Below are 17,656 nucleotides of genomic sequence, written 5' to 3'. Positions count from 1 at the left end.
TCATGACCTATGTTAAAACGTAAGAGCAGAGAGATGAGCTGAAGAAAAAAATATATTGTGTACAAAGGAGTCAGTACACAGTGGATTCAAAAATAAAACTTTCAGCGAAGAAGTCTCAAATTAACAAAGGGCCTCAGGCCAAAGATCCAACACAAGTTGTGACTCTAAAATCATTTATTAAGGCTTCAGGACGATTTAAGACACAGTGCCTTAAATAAACATCCAAAGAGACAAAAGACCTTCTATAAATCTTGAGAGTCTTGTAGATTCTCTTTAGTTAAAAATATATAGGACTACTAAAATGTTTTAGGGCACTGTAGTGCAGCAGAGTCACAGGAAGCCCAAGGTTGGTAGTTGTGGGTTTTGTCTAATGGAGTAAATTCCAGTAAGATTCATGGAAAACTCACAATGTTTGTAAGCATGTTTTTCTGACAGAAATATCACTAGTTTGGTCTAAGGAGTAAGCTGATTGAGGTGATTACTCAGTTTTCTCATGGTAGAGCAAGGGTGACTCAGAAAGCAAAGGCAAAAATCATGTAGAATAATTCCCAGAGAATCACACTGAATCTTAATTAAGGAGCTGGCAACAACTTCTACCAGAATTGCAGAATTGCAAGTGACTGTATGCTGCCCCGTTCCCTATTTTAAGAAGTGTCTTAAGAGTAATTATAGAATTCCCATGCTGTAACAAAGAGAGAAACCAAGACTTCTAATGCACACCCCCAGCTGAGAGTCCAGCCAAATTCAAAGCCATTTTTTTCAGTCCTTGGTGGCACATCATGCAAGTGTATCTTTCAGCTCCCAGTTGAGCCACTTCCACTGATGAAGCGTGGAGTAGAGATGAGCTGTCCCTGATGAAACCTGCTGAAATTGCAAATTCATTTGCAAAATAAATAATTGTTATTTTAAACTGCTGTGCTTTGTGGATACACACACACACACACACACACACATACACACATATACACACACTGGAATAGTGCTTAGGTGAATATATGTGTTACCTAAAACCCAAAATAAAGATATGAACTACATTTGAATAAAAGGGGTTATAATTCTCTTTCCCTACTTCATATAATCTGGAACCATTGTTCTGAAAATAATATTATTATCTGTTTAGAATTATTTTATATTACAGAGAAGTCTTACCACTTTGGCTTTGATTAAAGTTTTAAGATGTTCTAGAAGTGAAAAATCAAAAACAATGTGGTTGAGGAAAAACCACTTAGATTTTTCTGTGAGAAGGCCGGGGTTGCCGTCTGGGATCAGTCAACTAAGAACAGGTACCTTGGGTAAGTTAGCTTCTCTGATATACAGCTATTCTGTCTGTAAAAACAGCATTCCTAAAATTAAAAATATATATATAATCAAGATTAAATTTAAGTTAGTAATGTGAAAATAACATGACAGAGACTTCAGTGCCTGGAAACACGGCAGATGAGGTATCATAACCAACACACAGAGCTAGTTGAACAGATAGACAGACTTGGAAACAGATTACAGGTATGTGGATCTAAGTTTTTCTTTCATGCATTAAAGAACTGCATATATATACCACAGACACACACATACACAAATAAAAACAGTAATTAGAAAAATAAGGCAGAAGGAAGTAGCTTCTTTACCAGAATATTAGTCAAAGGAAATAAAAAAACAATGCTGTATCAACTTTCATGGCTCTGTGTTTCATGGACAACAGGAGATAAACTACAAGGCCCCTAAAGGTGAGGATTCAGAAGAACTCTGAACAAACCAGGGAATGTAAGGGACAACACAATCCTGTCTGAGTTATCTAGAAATTAACCTCCCAGCTCCTCAAGTAGGTCCAGGAAATCTGCAGAAAATTCTTTCTCAGTGAATGGCACCAAGTAGAGTGGCTGAGAACTCGGTCAAGAACTTGTAGGTCACGTAAAAAGCCCATAATTGTCTGCTGGAGAGAGAGGTCCCATGGAGCAGCATTGTGGCACTAGACATGGGAGTGAAGAAGTATTCTTGGACATCCAGCCCAATAGGTTTTCAGATGACTCCAGCCAGTATCTGATTGCAACTTCAAAATGGACATTCTAGCAGAGAACCAACCCACTCAGCCCAGAATCCTGGGGAGATAATAACTTATTGTTTTAAACTGCCAAGTTTCGTGGTGGTTTCTTAGACAGCAATAGCTGTGAAGATATGAGTTAAAATATATAATATCTTTTATTGTTTGAGTAGATGAAGTTGTAATAAAATTAGTTTTTGATTAATTAAGTGTATGGTACATTATCCTAGATTATCACTAAACATAAAAAAGTAAAGTGAATATTGCCTTCAATGATACAAAGAAATTGTGAAATGCAAAAAATAATCAATCCAAAGAAGACAAGAATGAGATGAAGGGGGGACACGGAGAAGATAGGTAACTAAAAATCACTACATTGAATAATATAAAGATTTTTTTAATTTAAAATAAAAACACTAATAAGCTGAAAAACACAAGTTTTTCAGCAAATGTAAATAGAAATGTTCCAAGCAAAGAATCTAGACTGGAGAAAATCTTTTAGTATTTTAAATTGTTGTTCTTAGGTTCCTTCATGTCGGTTCCTACTCAGAGCGACCCTATGTGCATCGTAATGAAACACTGCCCCATTTCGCCCAACCTAACTATCATTTCTATGTTTGAGTCCATTATTGCGGCCACTGTGTTAATCCATCATTTTTGCTGACCCTCTACTTCACTAAGCATGATGTCCTTCTCCAGGGACTGGTTCCTCCTTATAATATGTCCAAATTACATGGGACAAAACGTTGCCATCCTCGCTTCTAAGGAGCATTCTTGCTGTACTTCTTCCAAGACAAATTTGATCATTCTTTTGACAGTCCATTTTATATTCAATATTTTCCACCAGCACCGTGATTCTAAGGCATCGATTCTTCTTTGGTCTTCCTTACTCATTGTCCATCTTTCACATGCATAAGAGGCAACTGAAAATACAATAGCTTGGGTCAGGTGCACCTTAGTCCTCAAAGCGACATTTTTGCTTTTTAACACTTTAAAGAGGGCTTTTGCAGCCAATTTGCCAAATGCAATACATCCTTTGATTTTTTGACTGCTGCTTCCATTGGAGTTAATTGTAGATCAAAGTAAAATTAAATCCTTGACAACGTCAGTATTTTCTCAGTTTATCATGAGGTTGGTTACTGGTCCAGTTGTGAGGATTTTTGTTTTATCTTGAGGTGTAATTCATACTGAAGGCTGTAGTCTTTGATCTTCATCAGCAAGTGCTTCAAGTCCTCTTCACTTTCAACAGGCAAGGCTGTGTGTTCTGCATATTGCAGGTTGTTAATGAGTTTTTCTCTAATGCTGATGCTGCCTTCTTCATATAGTCCATCTCAGATCATTTGCTCAGCATACAGATTGAATAAGTATGGTGAAAGGATACAATCCTGACGCACATCTTTTCTGATTTCAAACTAAGTAGTGTCCCATTGTTGTGTTCCAGTTGCTGCCTCTTGGTCTATGTAGAGAATCCGCATGAGCAAAATTAACTGTCCTGGAATTCCCACTCTTTGCAATGTTATCCAAAATTTCTTATGATCTACTCAGTCAAATGCCTTTGAATAGTCAATAATTAACACATAAAAATCTTTCTGTTCCACAGACAGCCCCTGGCCTTGTTCTGACTGATGATATTGAGCTTTTCCTTTGTCTCTTTCCGTAGACGTAGTCGTTTTGGTTACTGTGTATTCCATCTGGTGAGGTCCATGTGCATAGTCGCTGTTTATGTTGGTGAAAAAAGGTATTTTTAATGAAGAAGTCATTGGTCTCACAAAACTCTATCATTCAATCTCCGGCATTGTTTCTATCACCAAGGCCATATTTTCCAACTACCAATTGTTCTTCTTTGTTTCCAACTTTCACATTCCAATCACCAGTAATTACCAATGCATCCTGATTGTACGTTCAATCAATTTCAGACTATAGAAGCTGAAAAAATCTTCAATTTCTTCAACTTTGTTCTTAGTGGTTACTGCCTAAATTTGAATGATAGTCATCTTAACTGGTCTTCCTTATAGGCCTATGGATATTATCCTATCACTGACAGCACTGTACTTCAGGATAGACCTTGAATTGTTCTTTTTGACCATAAATGTAACACCATTCCTCTTCAAGTTGTCATTTCTGGCATAGTAGGCTATGTGTTATCCAATTAAAAATGGCCAATATCAGTCCATTTCAGCTCACTAATACCTAGGATATCGATGCTTATGTGCTCCATTTCATTTTTGAAGATTTCCGTTTTTCCTAGATTCATACTTCGTATATTTCAGGTTCCAAGCATTAGTGGTATTTTCAATTGCCTCATATGCATGTGAAAGATGGACAATGAATAAGGAAGACTGAAGAAGAACTGATGCCTTTGAATTGTGGTGTTGGCAAAGAATATTTAATATACCAAAACAACAAACAAATCTGTCTTGGAAGTAGTACAGCCAGAATGCTCCTTAGAAGCCAGGATGGTGATACTGCATCTTACATACTTTGGCCGTGTTGTCAGAAGAGATCAGTCCCTGGAGAAGGACATCTTGCCTGGTAAAGTACAGGGTCAGCTTAAAAGAGGAAGACCCTCAATGAGATGGATTGACACAGTGTCTGCAACAATGGGCTCAAGCATAACAACGAGTGTAAGTATGGCACGGGACCGGACAGTGCTTCTTTCTGTGGTACATAGGATCGCTATGAGTTGGAAGCGACTCCACTGCACCTAATAACAACAACAATAAACATCTTTCTGGTATTCTCAGCTTTTAGCCAAGATCCACTGGACATCAGCAATTATATCCCTCTTTCCATGTCACTTTATTTTTTTTCTTTTAAATCAGGATTTTTTTATTTTAATATTTATTTAACCACAACTTATTTAAAAAAGCAAAGAAAGGGAACATATATCTGTGTACCCAAAGCCTAATACACAGAGCACATATTTCTTGTAGATCAGAGTCATTATACATGGTTGTCTGCCCAATGGATCAGAATCAAGTCATACAGAAATACAGCTGTATATGGCTTCATTATGTCATATCTTCTTTGACAAGACAAGTGATGGAACTTACCATTGTGCCAGTTGGGTAGTGCTCACATAGTTCATCTGAAGAGTTGGTGTTTCTTACTCTTTGGTCGGCCATCCTAATGATCCAGATCTTTCTTCATTATAATACCCTGATTCCATTATCCTTTGAAATCCTTCCATGGCTATATACTTACATATTCATATTTTTCTCTCTGGGTTTATAGTTTCAGTCTTCCTCAATACATTTAATCAATTAATATACAAAAACAGAACCACCGTGGCCAGAAGTAGAACTGAAGTTAATGTAACAGTGGTTAAGAATTTCAACATAGGTTTACATTCCTACCCATTACTATCCACAGGACTCTGGATGTGATAATAGCACCTACTTCGTGGGGTTAATACGGGCATGGAATGAACAATGTATGAAAAGTACTTGGCACTGTTCCTGACAGTGCACAATAAACGTTGTAATTATAATTAACAATGCACAAGTCTTTGTTATTATGTGATAGCAATGATGGAAATAATAGTAATTCCCAAATGCTATCAGGTGGATATTTTGATTTTTCTCTCTTTTTTTTAAATTATGCTTTAGATGAAGATTTACAGAGCAAATTAATATCTCATTAAGCAATAAATACACATATTGTTTTGTGACATTGGTTGCCAACCCTACACCATGTCAACATTCTAACCTTGTCAACCTTGGGTTCCCCATTATCAGCTTTCCTGTTCCCTCCAGCCTTCTCATCCTTGCCCCTGGGTTGGTGTGCCCATTTAGTCTTGATTTGTTTTATGGGTCTGTCTAACCTTTGGCTGAAGGGTGAACCTCAGGAGTGACTTCAGTACTGATTTAAAAGGACGCTTAGGGGCCATACTCTTGAGGTTTCTCCAGTCTCTGTCAGACCAGTAAGTATGGTCTTTTTTTGTAAGTTATAGTTTTGTTCTGCATTTTTCTCCAGTTCTGTCCTGGACCCTCTACTGTGATCCTTGTCAGAGCAGTCGGTGTTGGTAGCTGGGCACCATCCAGTTGTGCTGGACTCAGTCTGGTGGAGGCTGTGGTAGCTGCGCAGCCCATTAGTTTCCACATCCTTTTCTGAATCAGTTTGAATTTCTGGAAGTTTCCTGTTGATGTACTGCCACAGCCATTTTTTAATTATCTTCAGCAAAATTTTACTTGAGTGAAATTTTAAGGAGGCATATTTAAATATAAAGACAAAGAATATATGAAATTTAAAAGGTCAAAAAGATACGTAAGACAAATATTAATTAAAAGGAAAGATGGTTTAGCTATAAAATATTAAACAAAGCAGATTTTAAAGAAAAAAATCTCTAGATATGAAGATGCTCACACACACCATATAAGACAGGCTCTATTTTTTGGATTATTAGCTTGGAGTCCTGGTGGTGCAGTGGTTAAAAGCTGACACTTACCAAAAGGTTGGCAGTTCAAATCCACCAGCTGCTCCTTGAAAACCCTACAAGGCAGTTCTACTTTGCCCTATAGGGTTGCTATGAGTTGTAATTGACTCAACATGATTGGTTTTTATTTTTTCATACTAGCCAGCATGTTTTATAATGCTCCTTGGTTTTCAGATACTTTCACTGACTTTATTTGACTCTATACCAAGGAGAACTACATTTCCCAAGATCCTTTGCCAGCATATTTCTTGTAGGAAATCACAATGTAAGACTGTCAGAAGATTAGAAAGGCTATAGGACAGAAGTCAGCAAATTTCTCCTTCTCTCTTTCCCCACTTCAACTATAGTTCCTGGAAGTAACCATGGCTCGCCATGATTTCACTTCCAATGAGATAGCCACACTCTCCATGGTTTCAAATATTGTCTGCTGGTCCTCACCTTGGTTCTGGGTTCTGCATGAGGGCCCCACCCATGGGGTCCTGGAAGCCATCTTGTCCTGCTGTTTGACGGTTTCCTGGGTGTTGGGAGCAACATACTGATGGGAGTCTCTAGGTTGATTCAGCTTCCCTTGTTTGGTTCCTTGATTCCTTCATCTCCTATTGAAGTACTTATCTGAATTGCGTTCTCTCTTTTGAAATAGCTAGTGATCTTTCTCCTGATAACTGGTTTTTAGATGAGGAAATTAGGCTTAGAAAACTTAAATAAGTTTTTGAAAGAGACAACCTACTGGAGACATTTTCTTCTCATGATGATGAATAGAGAAAAGTGAAAATATAATATCACTGAAACTCTAGGCTTGGAAGTGGTATACAGACACTTTCAGGCACATGCTATTGAGCAAACTTTATCACATAACTAGGTTAATGCGTGATGGAGTGAAGAAGTGTGCTCCTCACGTGATCAGCAGAAGGCAGTAAATATTTGTCAAATGGTAGTCTCTTTATCACAGACTCCAATCACCATGGGCAGAAAGTTAGTTGAAAACACTCTTTAGCAACCATAAGAGCATATTCCACAATTATCATGGTAGATAGGAAACCCTGGTGGTGTGGTGGTTAAGTGCTACGGCTGCTAACCAAAAGCTTGGCAGTTCGAGTCTACCAGGCGCTCCTTGGAAACTTTATGGGGCAGTTCTAGGGTGACTATGAGTCAGAATCGACTCAATGGCAGTGGGTTTTTTGTTGGGTTTTTCGTCACGGCAGATAAGGTAATATGAATCTTTTAAAAAGCATATCTCAGAGAGAAGACCCGGGGCAATGCTATAAAAAATAAATGAGAAAACTACTCCAAGGAGGCAGAAAAGTGGCCTTATCAGTGACTATTCCTCATCAGAAATATAGTGGGCCTTTAAATGTCTGCCTAATGGAATTTCAGAACTTCTGGGGGCCCATGATTCCTGTGGATATCTCATTCTTTCCTAATACCAGTGTTTATTTCTGTTATCCTGTCCCTGTCCAACCAAGACATGCTGGATATTTGGATAACTGGGAAATTTAGATAATTCACAGGTCATCAGATAAAAGATGGACCTTATTGGTGACTGCTTATCACCAAGAGATCCTGGGCTTTGAGCTTATTCCATGACTGAATGGGACATTTGGTTGTCTCCTTTGGAGAGGAGTTGGGACCCGGAAGGGTGAACTACTTGATTAGGAATGTGGGTTAGTCATCTGATCTTCATCCTTCCTGGCTCAAATTTAGATTACACTTCCCTTTTCTTTGAAGTTAGGTGTGGACTGTGAAACATCAGTGCAAGTGACATGTGTAACCCATGGCAAGAATTAAGAGCCAGCGAGTGAAATTCCATGTTCTTTACGTCTCGGAAACTCTATGGGGCAGTTCTACTCTGTCCTATAGGGTCGCTATGAGTCAGAATCGACTCGACGGCACTGGGTTTTGGGTTTTACATCTTCCATAAATTGCTGTTGCTTCACAATGAGGGAAGCACCATCAGCCTGTGTCCCTGAGGGAGGACAAATCCCAAGATAACATGCAGCGTGATCCAGAAATCCACTATTGTCGTTTTATGACAGAGATTTTTTTAAATCACTGGTGTTATAAAAAAAAAAAAAACTCGTTATACTACAGCATAAACTAGAATATTGTAACTAATTGCCCACATTCTAGACAAAAATTCATGTTTGTGATTCCACTCATCTAAAATTAACAAAATCTTGTCATTCCAGTGAGAAATTTGGGAATGTAGCTAAGTACACAGAGGGTAAAATTTCAATGTTGAAGGGGAATTAGATTTGTGTAAGTGGTAAAGACCATTGTTAAAACAATTTGGTAGTTTTTAAAATTTTTTCTAACAAAATAAGACATAAACTCTGAAGTAACCCCATCTTCAAAAATACTGATACAGGATAGATGGAAATTACATAGGAGAATACAAAATAAATTCTTTTGTTCTTCTCATGTTTTACAGAATTAATTAGGAGTCCCAAAGACAAGGAAATAATCCCAGAAATTATACTTTTCATTAAGATTTCTGCCATTTTATTTTCATATCAAAAATATTTGAAAGGTAAAAATAAATATATTCTTCCAGCTTTCAAAAATAGTCACTGAGTGTATCACAATAAACTGTTCTCTTAATTTGTTTTGTTTCTGTCAGTATGCAATAAAATTGCCAAGGAAAACAATAAGGCATCAGCCAACATACTGGATTATGCGATGCTGAGTATATTCCTCAGCCTCCCTCAGAGGATGCTCATGACCCCTTTCCTCACGAAAGGTGCTCTCACTTGTAAATTACTTTCACAGAAAAACAAATATTTCTAATGCTAAGAAAACGTGGCTGTAGGCATCAGATGATAGTGGGTAGAGCATCAAAAATCAGAAAAAAAGTATTTACTTTTTATTAGATGAAATAAATTTCTAAATGTTCACCATCACTACTCATTTTTCTTTTGGTATCTGGAGACCATAAACATCACTATTCGTGGCACCATGACCTGCACAGTGACTAAGAAATGATAAGTGTTTGATAACCTGTTGACCTAAATAATATGTAAATTGGTGGCTATATTTTCTTTTTTTATGTAGCATAATGTAAGTTCCCTAAAACCCGTTGCCATCGAGTGGGTTCTGACTCCTACCAACCGTACACGACAGAGTAGAACTGCTCCATAGGGTTTCCAAGGAGTACCTGGTGGATTTGAACTGCTAACCTTTTGGTTTGTAGCTGTAGCTCTTAACCGCTACGTTACCAGGGTTCCCAAAGTGAATCCAGGGTCTTATATCAAAACTTGCTACTACATTCTGTAAATTGTATTTACAGGCTTGGAGTGGATAAGAAAAGAAATTATAAACAAGAAATTGAAAAATGGACTCATTGAGAAAAAATGTATATATATATATAGTCCAATCAAATGAATTATTTGCAAGGGAAAAAGAATTAATATTTTGTTATAAAAGCTATGATTGGCAATAAATTTACTTTAAGTGAAATAATAATAGCAAGATATAAAACTTCTAATTTGAAATTTTTAAGCTTAGTTTAAAAATCATAAACAGAGTGAGGGTAATAGGGAAGTTATGGTATACGGAAGTTTTTCAGAAGTAAATATTTAGCAAATGTGTATGGATAACAATTCTTTTTTTAAATATTAAGTATTCTTTTTATTGTGCTTTAAGTGAAAGTTTACAATTTGAGTAAGTTTCTCATACAAAAAACTTATACAGACATGGTTAATGTGATCCTAGTTGCTCTCCCTACAATGTGACAGCACTCTCCTTCTTTCTCCCCTGTGTATTTCCTGTGTCCATTCATCCAGTTCCTGTCCCCCTCTGCCTTCTCATCTCGCCTCCAGACAGGCCATACCCACACAGTCACAATGTGTCTACTTGAGCTAAGAAGTACAATCCTCACCAGTTTCATTTTATGTCTTATAGTCCAGTCTAAGCTTTGTCTGCAGAAGTGGCTTCGGAATGGTTTTAGTTTTGGGCTAACAGAGAGCCCAAGGGCCATGACCTCTGGAGCCCTTCCAGTGTTCAGTCAGACCGTTTAGCCTGGTCTTTTTTACTAGAATTTGAGATCTGCATTCCACTTTTCTCCTGCTCCATCAGAGATTCTCTGTTGTGTTCCCTTTCAGTGCAGTCATTGGTGGTAACCGGGCACCATCTAGTTATTTCCTTAAGTCTTTGGTGTTCTTCATTCTCCTTTGCTCCGGGCGGATTGAGATCAATTGATGCATCTTATATGGCCGCTTGCTAACTTTCAAGACCCCGGACACCACTCATCAAAGTGGGATGTGGAATACTTTCTTAACACAATTTGTTATGTCAGTTGACCTAGATGTCCCCTGAACCACGGTCCCCAGACCCCCACCCTTGCTACTCTGTCCCTCAAAGTGTTTCGTTGTATTCAGGAAACTGCTTAGCTTTTGGATTAATCCAGTTGTGCTGACTTCCCCTGTATGGTGTTGTCCTTCCCTTCACCTAAAATAATTCTTGTCTACTCCGTAATTAGTGAATATCCCTCTTCCTCCTTCCCCATTCTCATAATCATCATAGAATGTTTTCTTCTGTGTTTAAACCTTTTCCTGAGTTCTTATAATAGTGGTCTCATGCAATATTTTTCCTGCAACTGACTAATTTCAATCAGCATAATGCCTTCCAGATTCCTACATGTTATGAGATGTTTCATGGATTCATTGTTTTTCTCTATTGTTGCACCGTATTCCATTGTGTGAATATACCATAATTTGTTTATCCATTTATCCATTGGTGGGCACCTTGATTGTTTCCATCTCTTTGCTATTGTAACAGTGCTGCAGTGAACATGGGTGTGCATATATCTATTCTTGTAGGGCTCTTATTTCTCTACACTATATTCCAAGGAGTGGGATTGCTGGATCGTATGGTACTCCTATCTTTTTAAGGAAACGCCAAATCGATTTCCTAAGTGGTTGTGCCATTTTACATTCCCACCAGCAATGTATAAGTGTTCCAGTCTCTCCACAACCTCTCCAACATTTATTATTTTGTGTTTTTTAGATTAGAGCCAGCTTCGTTGTGGTAAGATGGTATCTGATTGTAGTTTTGATTTGCATTTCTCTAAAGGCTATTGATCATGAGCGTTTCCTAACGTAGCTGTTAGCTGCCTGAACGTCTTATTTGGTGAAGTTCCTGTTCATACCCTTTGCCCATTTTTTAACTGGTTTATTTGTCTTTTTGTTGTTGAAGTTTGGCAGTATCTTGTAGATTTTAAAGATTTAGACACTGATCGGATTTGTTGTAGCCAAATTTTTTTTCCCAGTCTATAGGTAGTCTTTTTACTCTTTTGGTGAGGCCTTTGGATGAGGATAAGTGTTTCATTTTTAGAAGCTCCCAGTTATCGACTTTACCTTCCAGTGTTTGTGCATTGCTGGCAATATTTTGTATACTGTTTACGCTATGTTTGAGGGCTACTAGAGTTCTTATTTTTTCTTCCATGATCTTTATCATTTTAGATTTTATATTTAGGTCTTTGATCCATTTTGAGTTAGTTTTTCTGCATGGTGTGAGAGGTATGGGTCTTGTTTCATTTCTTTGTAGATGGATATCCAGTTATTCCAGCACCATTTGTTAAAGAGACTGTCTTTTCTCCATTTAATGGACTTTGGGCCTTTGTTAAATACAAGCTGCTCATACATGGATGAATTTATGTCTGAATTCTCAATTCTGTTCCATTGATCTATGTACCTGCTGTTGTGCCAGTACCAGGCTGTTTTGACTACCCTGGTGTTGTAATATGTACTAAAATCAGGTAGTGTGAGGCCTCCCACTTTGTTCTAATTTTTCAGTACTGTTTTACTTATCTAGGGCCTATTCCCTTTTCATATGAACTTGGTGATTTGTTTCTCCATCTCATTAAAAAATGCCATTGGAGTTTGGATCAGGCTTGCATTTATCTATAGATTGCTTGGAGTAGAATAAACATTTTCACAATCTTGAGTCTTCCCATTGAAGAACAAGGTATGTTTTTTCACTTATGTAGGTCTCTTTTGGTTTCTTGCAGCAGTGTCTCATAGTTTTCTTTGTATAGGTCTTTTATGTCTCTGGTTAGATTTGTTCCTAAGTATTTAATCTTCTTGGGGCTATTGTAAATGGTATTCATTTCATGATTTCCTCTTCGACTTTCTCTTTGCTCATATAGAGGAATCCAACTGGTTTTTGTATGTTTATCTTGTGTCCCGATACTTTGCTGAAATCTTCTATTAGTTCCAGTAGTTTTCTTGTGGATTCTTTAGGGTTTTCTGTGTATAAAATCATATCATCTGCAAATAGAGATAGTTTATTTCTTCCTTACCAATTTGGATGCTTTTTTTTTTTTTTTTTTTCCTAGACTAATAGCTCTGGCTAGGACCTCCAGAACAATGTTGAATAAAAGTGATGATAAAGGGCATCCTTGTCTGGTTCCCGTTCTCAAGGGGAATGATTTCAGACTCGCTCCATTTAGAGTGATGTTGGCTGTTGGCTTTATATAAATGCCCTTTATTATGTGGAGGAATTTTCCTTCTATTCCTATTTTGCTGAGACTCTTTATCATGAATGGGTGTTGGACTTTGTCAAATGCCTTTTCTGCATTAATCCATAAGATCATGTGGTTCTTGTCTTTTATTTATATGATGGATTACACTGATTGTTTTTTAAATGTTAAACCATCTCAGCATACCTAGTATGAATCCTACTTGGTCATGGTGAATTACTTTTTCAATATGTTGTTGGCTAGAATTTTGCTGAGGGTTTTTGTGTCTAAGTTCATGAGGAATATTGGTCTGTAATTTTCTTTTTTTGTGGTGTCTTTTTTTTTTAGAATGAGATTGGGAGTATTCCATCCTTTGGTATGTTCTGAAATACCTTTAATAGTAGTGGTGTTAACACTTCTCTGAAAGTTTGGTAGAATTCTCCAGTGAAGTCATCAGGGCCAGGCATTTTATTTATTGGGAATTTTTAATTATCTTTTCAATTTCTTCTTTTGTTATAGGTTTATTTAGTTGTTCTACATCTGTTTGTGTTAGATTAGGTAGGTAGTGTGTTTCTAGAAATTTATCCAGTTCTTCTAGGTTTTCAAATTTGTTGGAGTACAATTTTTCATAATATTCTGTTATGATTCTTTCAATTTCAGTTGGGTCTGTTGTAATATTGCCGATCTCATTTCTTATTTGGGTTATTTGCTTTCTCTTCTATTTTTCTTTTGTTCATTTGGCCAATGGTTTATCGATTTTGTTGATCTTTTCATAGAACCAGCTGTTGGTCTTGTTAACTCTTTCAATTGTTTTTCTTTTTTCTATTTCATTTAATTCTGCTCTAATTTTTATTATTTTGTTTCTACTGGTACCCTAGGACTTCTTTTGCTGCTTTCTTTCTATTTCTTTGAGTTGTAGGGATAATTCTTTGATTTTGGCCTTTTCTTCTTTTGGATGTGTGCATTTATTGCTATAAATTGACCTCTAAGCACTGCTTTTGCTGTGTCCCACAGGTCTTGGTAGGAAGTGTTTTCATTCTCATTTGATTCTATGAATTTCTTTATTCCATCCTTAATTTCTTCTATAACCCAGTAGTATTTCAGCAAGGTGTTGTTCAGTTTCTGTGTGTTTGATTTTTTTTTCACTTGCTTTATGTTATTGGTTTCTACTTTTATGGCTTTACGGTCAGAAAAGGTGCTTCGAGATATTTTGATGTTTTGGATTCTGTTAAGACTTGCTTATGACCTAATATGTGGTCTATTCTGGAGAACGTTCCATGTGCATTGGAAAAGAAAATATGCTTGTCTGCCGTTGGGTGGGGTGTTCTGTGTGTGCCTATGAGATCAGGTTGGTTGATTGTGGCATTTAGATTTTCACTGTCTTTATTTAGCTTCTTTCTGGATATTCTGTCCTTCACCAAAAGTGGTGTGTTGGAGCCTCCTACTATTATTGTAGAGCTGCCCATCTCTGTTTTCAGTGCTTTTAGAGTTCATTTTATGTATTTTGGAGCCCTGCCATTGGGTGCACAAAAGGGTCCTTCCTTATCCGTTGTGGTAGATTTTACTTTAAAGTCTATTTTGTTAGAAATTAATATTGCCACTCTTCTTTTTTGGTTGTTGTTTGTTTGGTATCTCTTTTCCATCCTTTGAGTTTTAGTTTGTTTGTATCTTTATGTCTAAGGTGTGTCTCTTGTAGGCAACATATAGGCAGATCATTTTTTTAATCCATTCTGCCACTTTCTGTCTCTTTATTGGTGCATTTAGTACATTTACATTCAGCGTAATTATGTCTAGGTATGAGTTTAGTGCTGTCATTTTGATGCCTTTTTTGGGGTTGTTGACAGTTTCTTTTTTCCACTGAATTTTCTGTGCTGAGTAATTTTTCTTTATGTATTGTCTTTTCCTCTTTTCCATTGCTGTTGCTTTTGTTTTTGCTGTCTTCATGTTTTTCTTTTTTTATTATTATTTTGATGTGCAGGATTGTTATTTTCCTTTGTGATTACCTTGATATTTACCCCTATTTTCATACTCCATATGAAAGATCTATGACTACATCTTTTAGTCTTTCTTTTTTGAGTTAATGTTGTCATCTTTTACTTCCTGATGTCTGTTTCCCTGTTCTGAGCATTTTAGCTTTGATTTAGTTTTGTGATCTCTCTGTCTTGGATGATATCTGGTTTCCCTGTTCTCTGTTCTTGTCTTGGATTGTTATCTGATGTTATTGAGTTTCCAACTGGAGGATTTCCTTTAGAATTTCTTGTAATTTTGGTTTGGTTTTGGCAATGTCCCTCAACTTCTGTTTATCTGGAAATGCCATAATTCACCTTCATATTTGAGATAGTTTTGCTGGATACATAATTCTTGGCTAGCAATTATTTTCCCTTTAAGTCTTTATATATGTCCTCCCATTGTCTTCTTGCCTGCATGGTTTCTGCTGAGTAGTCCGAGATTAGTCTTACTGACTGTCCTTCACAGGTGACTTTTTGTTTATCCCTAGCTGCTCTTAAAATTCTCTTTATCTTTGGTTTTGGCAAGATTGACTATAATATGTCTTGATATCTTTCTTTTGAGATCTACCTTCTGTGGGGTTAGATGAGCACCTTGGATAGATATCTCATCTTTCATGAGATCAGGGAGGTTTTCTGCCAACAAATTTTCAACAATTTTCTCTGTATTTTCTCTTTTTCCTCCCTGTTCTGGTACTCTGATTACTCGTAGGCTATTTCTCTTGATAGAGTCCCACATGACTCTTAGGGTTTCTTCATTTCTTAAAATTCTTTTATCTGATTTTTCTTTGAATATATTGGTGCCAAGTATTTTGTTTTCAGTCTCACTAATTCTGACTTCACTTTCCTGAATTCTGCTCCTTTGACTTTCTACTGAGTTGTCTAATTCTGAAATTTTATTGTTGATCTTCTGAGTTTCTGACTGCTGTGTCTCTAAGGATTCTTGAAGCCTATTAAATTTTTCGTTATTCTCTTGAATAACCTTCTTAATTCCCTCAACTGCTTTATCTGTGTGTTCCTTGGCTTGTTCTGCATTTTGCCTGAGCTCTTTTTTATTTTTTTTCTTTCCTGATATCTTGAAGAGTTCTATATATTAATATTTTGTATTCTATCTCTGGTAATTCTACGAATATATCTTCATCTGGAAGATCCCTCAATTCTTTGCTTTGAAAGCTTGCTGACATGATCATTGTCTGCTTCTTTATGTGATTTGATGTTGACTGTTGTCTCTGTATGTTTGCATACTGTGTCGTAGCTTCTTGCTTTGTTTTGTTTTGAAATACTTAATAGGCTGCTCAAATTAGTTGGCTTGATTAATGGAGCCTTTGAAGCTCTAATGTCCTGTCACCAGATGGCTAGAGCTGTTATCAGATATATGAGCCTACAAGTCCATTCAGTTTTCTTGTAAGGATTCAGCTCATATTTCCAGGTAGTTGGTCACCAAGTGTGTGGTGTAGGCTCTCACCTACTGTCTTTGAGGAGCAGTGGTGATTGGTGTATGCACAGGTCTCTTGTTGCATCAGGTGGTCACACTCTGAGCAAGGTAGGGGGCTGACAACCTTTCCCTGAGTGTTTGTGAGGAAGACATGTCCCTGTTCTCTAGAGTGCACAAGCGGGTGGGCTCTGCAGCCATACCATTGACACCAGATACTTTTAACTGTAAGGACTGGGAGACACCACTTATCCTTGTATCCCTGATATGCGTGGCTAGGTGGCATAGGTGGAGCCACCAGTCCTCAGGCCCCTGATGTGGGTAGTTGAGGACCCTGCTTAATAGAGCAGTGTCAAGCATCAAGAACCCACCTCGCCACTGCACAGCTGAAACCGTTAAAGTCAGACCTTAGGCCACACGCCCATGCACTGTAAGAAGAACCCAGCTCCTGAAATGGGCCACACATTTCTATGCAGGGGTGAAAGCCATTCAAAGTCTATGGACCACTTGTGCCTGGACAGGAGCTGCTTCTGCCCTGAGTTTCCAGCTTAGAGGAGCCATCAGATTATTTTTTCCCTGTTTGTTAATTTGCTCCTTCTCCAGTGGCTCTGGTTGCATGCCAGGACCTATCTCAGGCCCAGGGAAATCGATTGTCACTGAAGCCAGCTCGGGGGCGTGGGACAGAGGGGTGATGGATCAGTTAAATGGGGGAGAGTTTTTTTGAAAGGGGAGGTATTTGATCTGTGCAGTGAATTAAATGCTAGCACTTATGCAGAGAGCGCTGTTCTTCTCTGATTCTGGAGGCGTGAGTAGACTCTGTGCCACTGGCTCTCTGTGGCTGGGGAAACCGTGTACAGAAAGCTACTGCCAGCCCCTCTGCAGTCACACCAGCAGATCAGGGATGAGGGGTGCTGGTTCCCACTGAGTTAGGTCCGGCAACTTCTTGCTGCTTCTGAACCGTATCTCCCTCCCTCTGTTGCTAAGTCCAATTTCTTAACTTTGCCTTTGATGTTCAGGGCTCCTAGCTTGTCATATATATAATCAATTTACTTGTTTTTTCAGGTCTTTGTTGTAAGAGGGACTATCAGAAGCATCTGACTACTCCACTATCTTGGCCCTGCCTGCATCTGATGCATTCTTGTCTAGCTATATTTGATAGATATTTTTCTAGGTTAGAATATAAGTTTTCCTCATGCTTTCAAAGTAGACATTATGTTCTCATGCCTGACTGATGGAAATTCACAGTCATGGGAATTCTTTCCTTTTTTTTTTTTTGGATTCAAAAAATCCT

At 37.7% G+C, this 17,656-nt stretch overlaps 1 long non-coding RNA gene across 2 annotated transcripts in view; it reads right to left on the bottom strand.

The window, feature by feature from the left end:
- Positions 1-723: 723 nt before the first annotated feature.
- The window catches only part of LOC126058048 (uncharacterized), a 71,601-nt gene continuing 54,668 nt past the window's right edge, over positions 724-17,656 (bottom strand). For both annotated transcript variants that reach the window (XR_007513066.1, XR_007513067.1), the window contains one exon: positions 724-864. This is a non-coding gene — a long non-coding RNA (uncharacterized LOC126058048). The remainder of the gene's footprint in view (positions 865-17,656) is intronic.

This window comes from Elephas maximus, chromosome 14 (genome assembly GCF_024166365.1).
Source record: "Elephas maximus indicus isolate mEleMax1 chromosome 14, mEleMax1 primary haplotype, whole genome shotgun sequence".
In the NCBI taxonomy this organism is placed as follows: Eukaryota; Metazoa; Chordata; class Mammalia; order Proboscidea; family Elephantidae; genus Elephas; species Elephas maximus.
The sequence above is the reverse complement of the archived record's forward strand: the minus strand, read 5'-3'. Positions and strand labels throughout refer to the sequence as shown.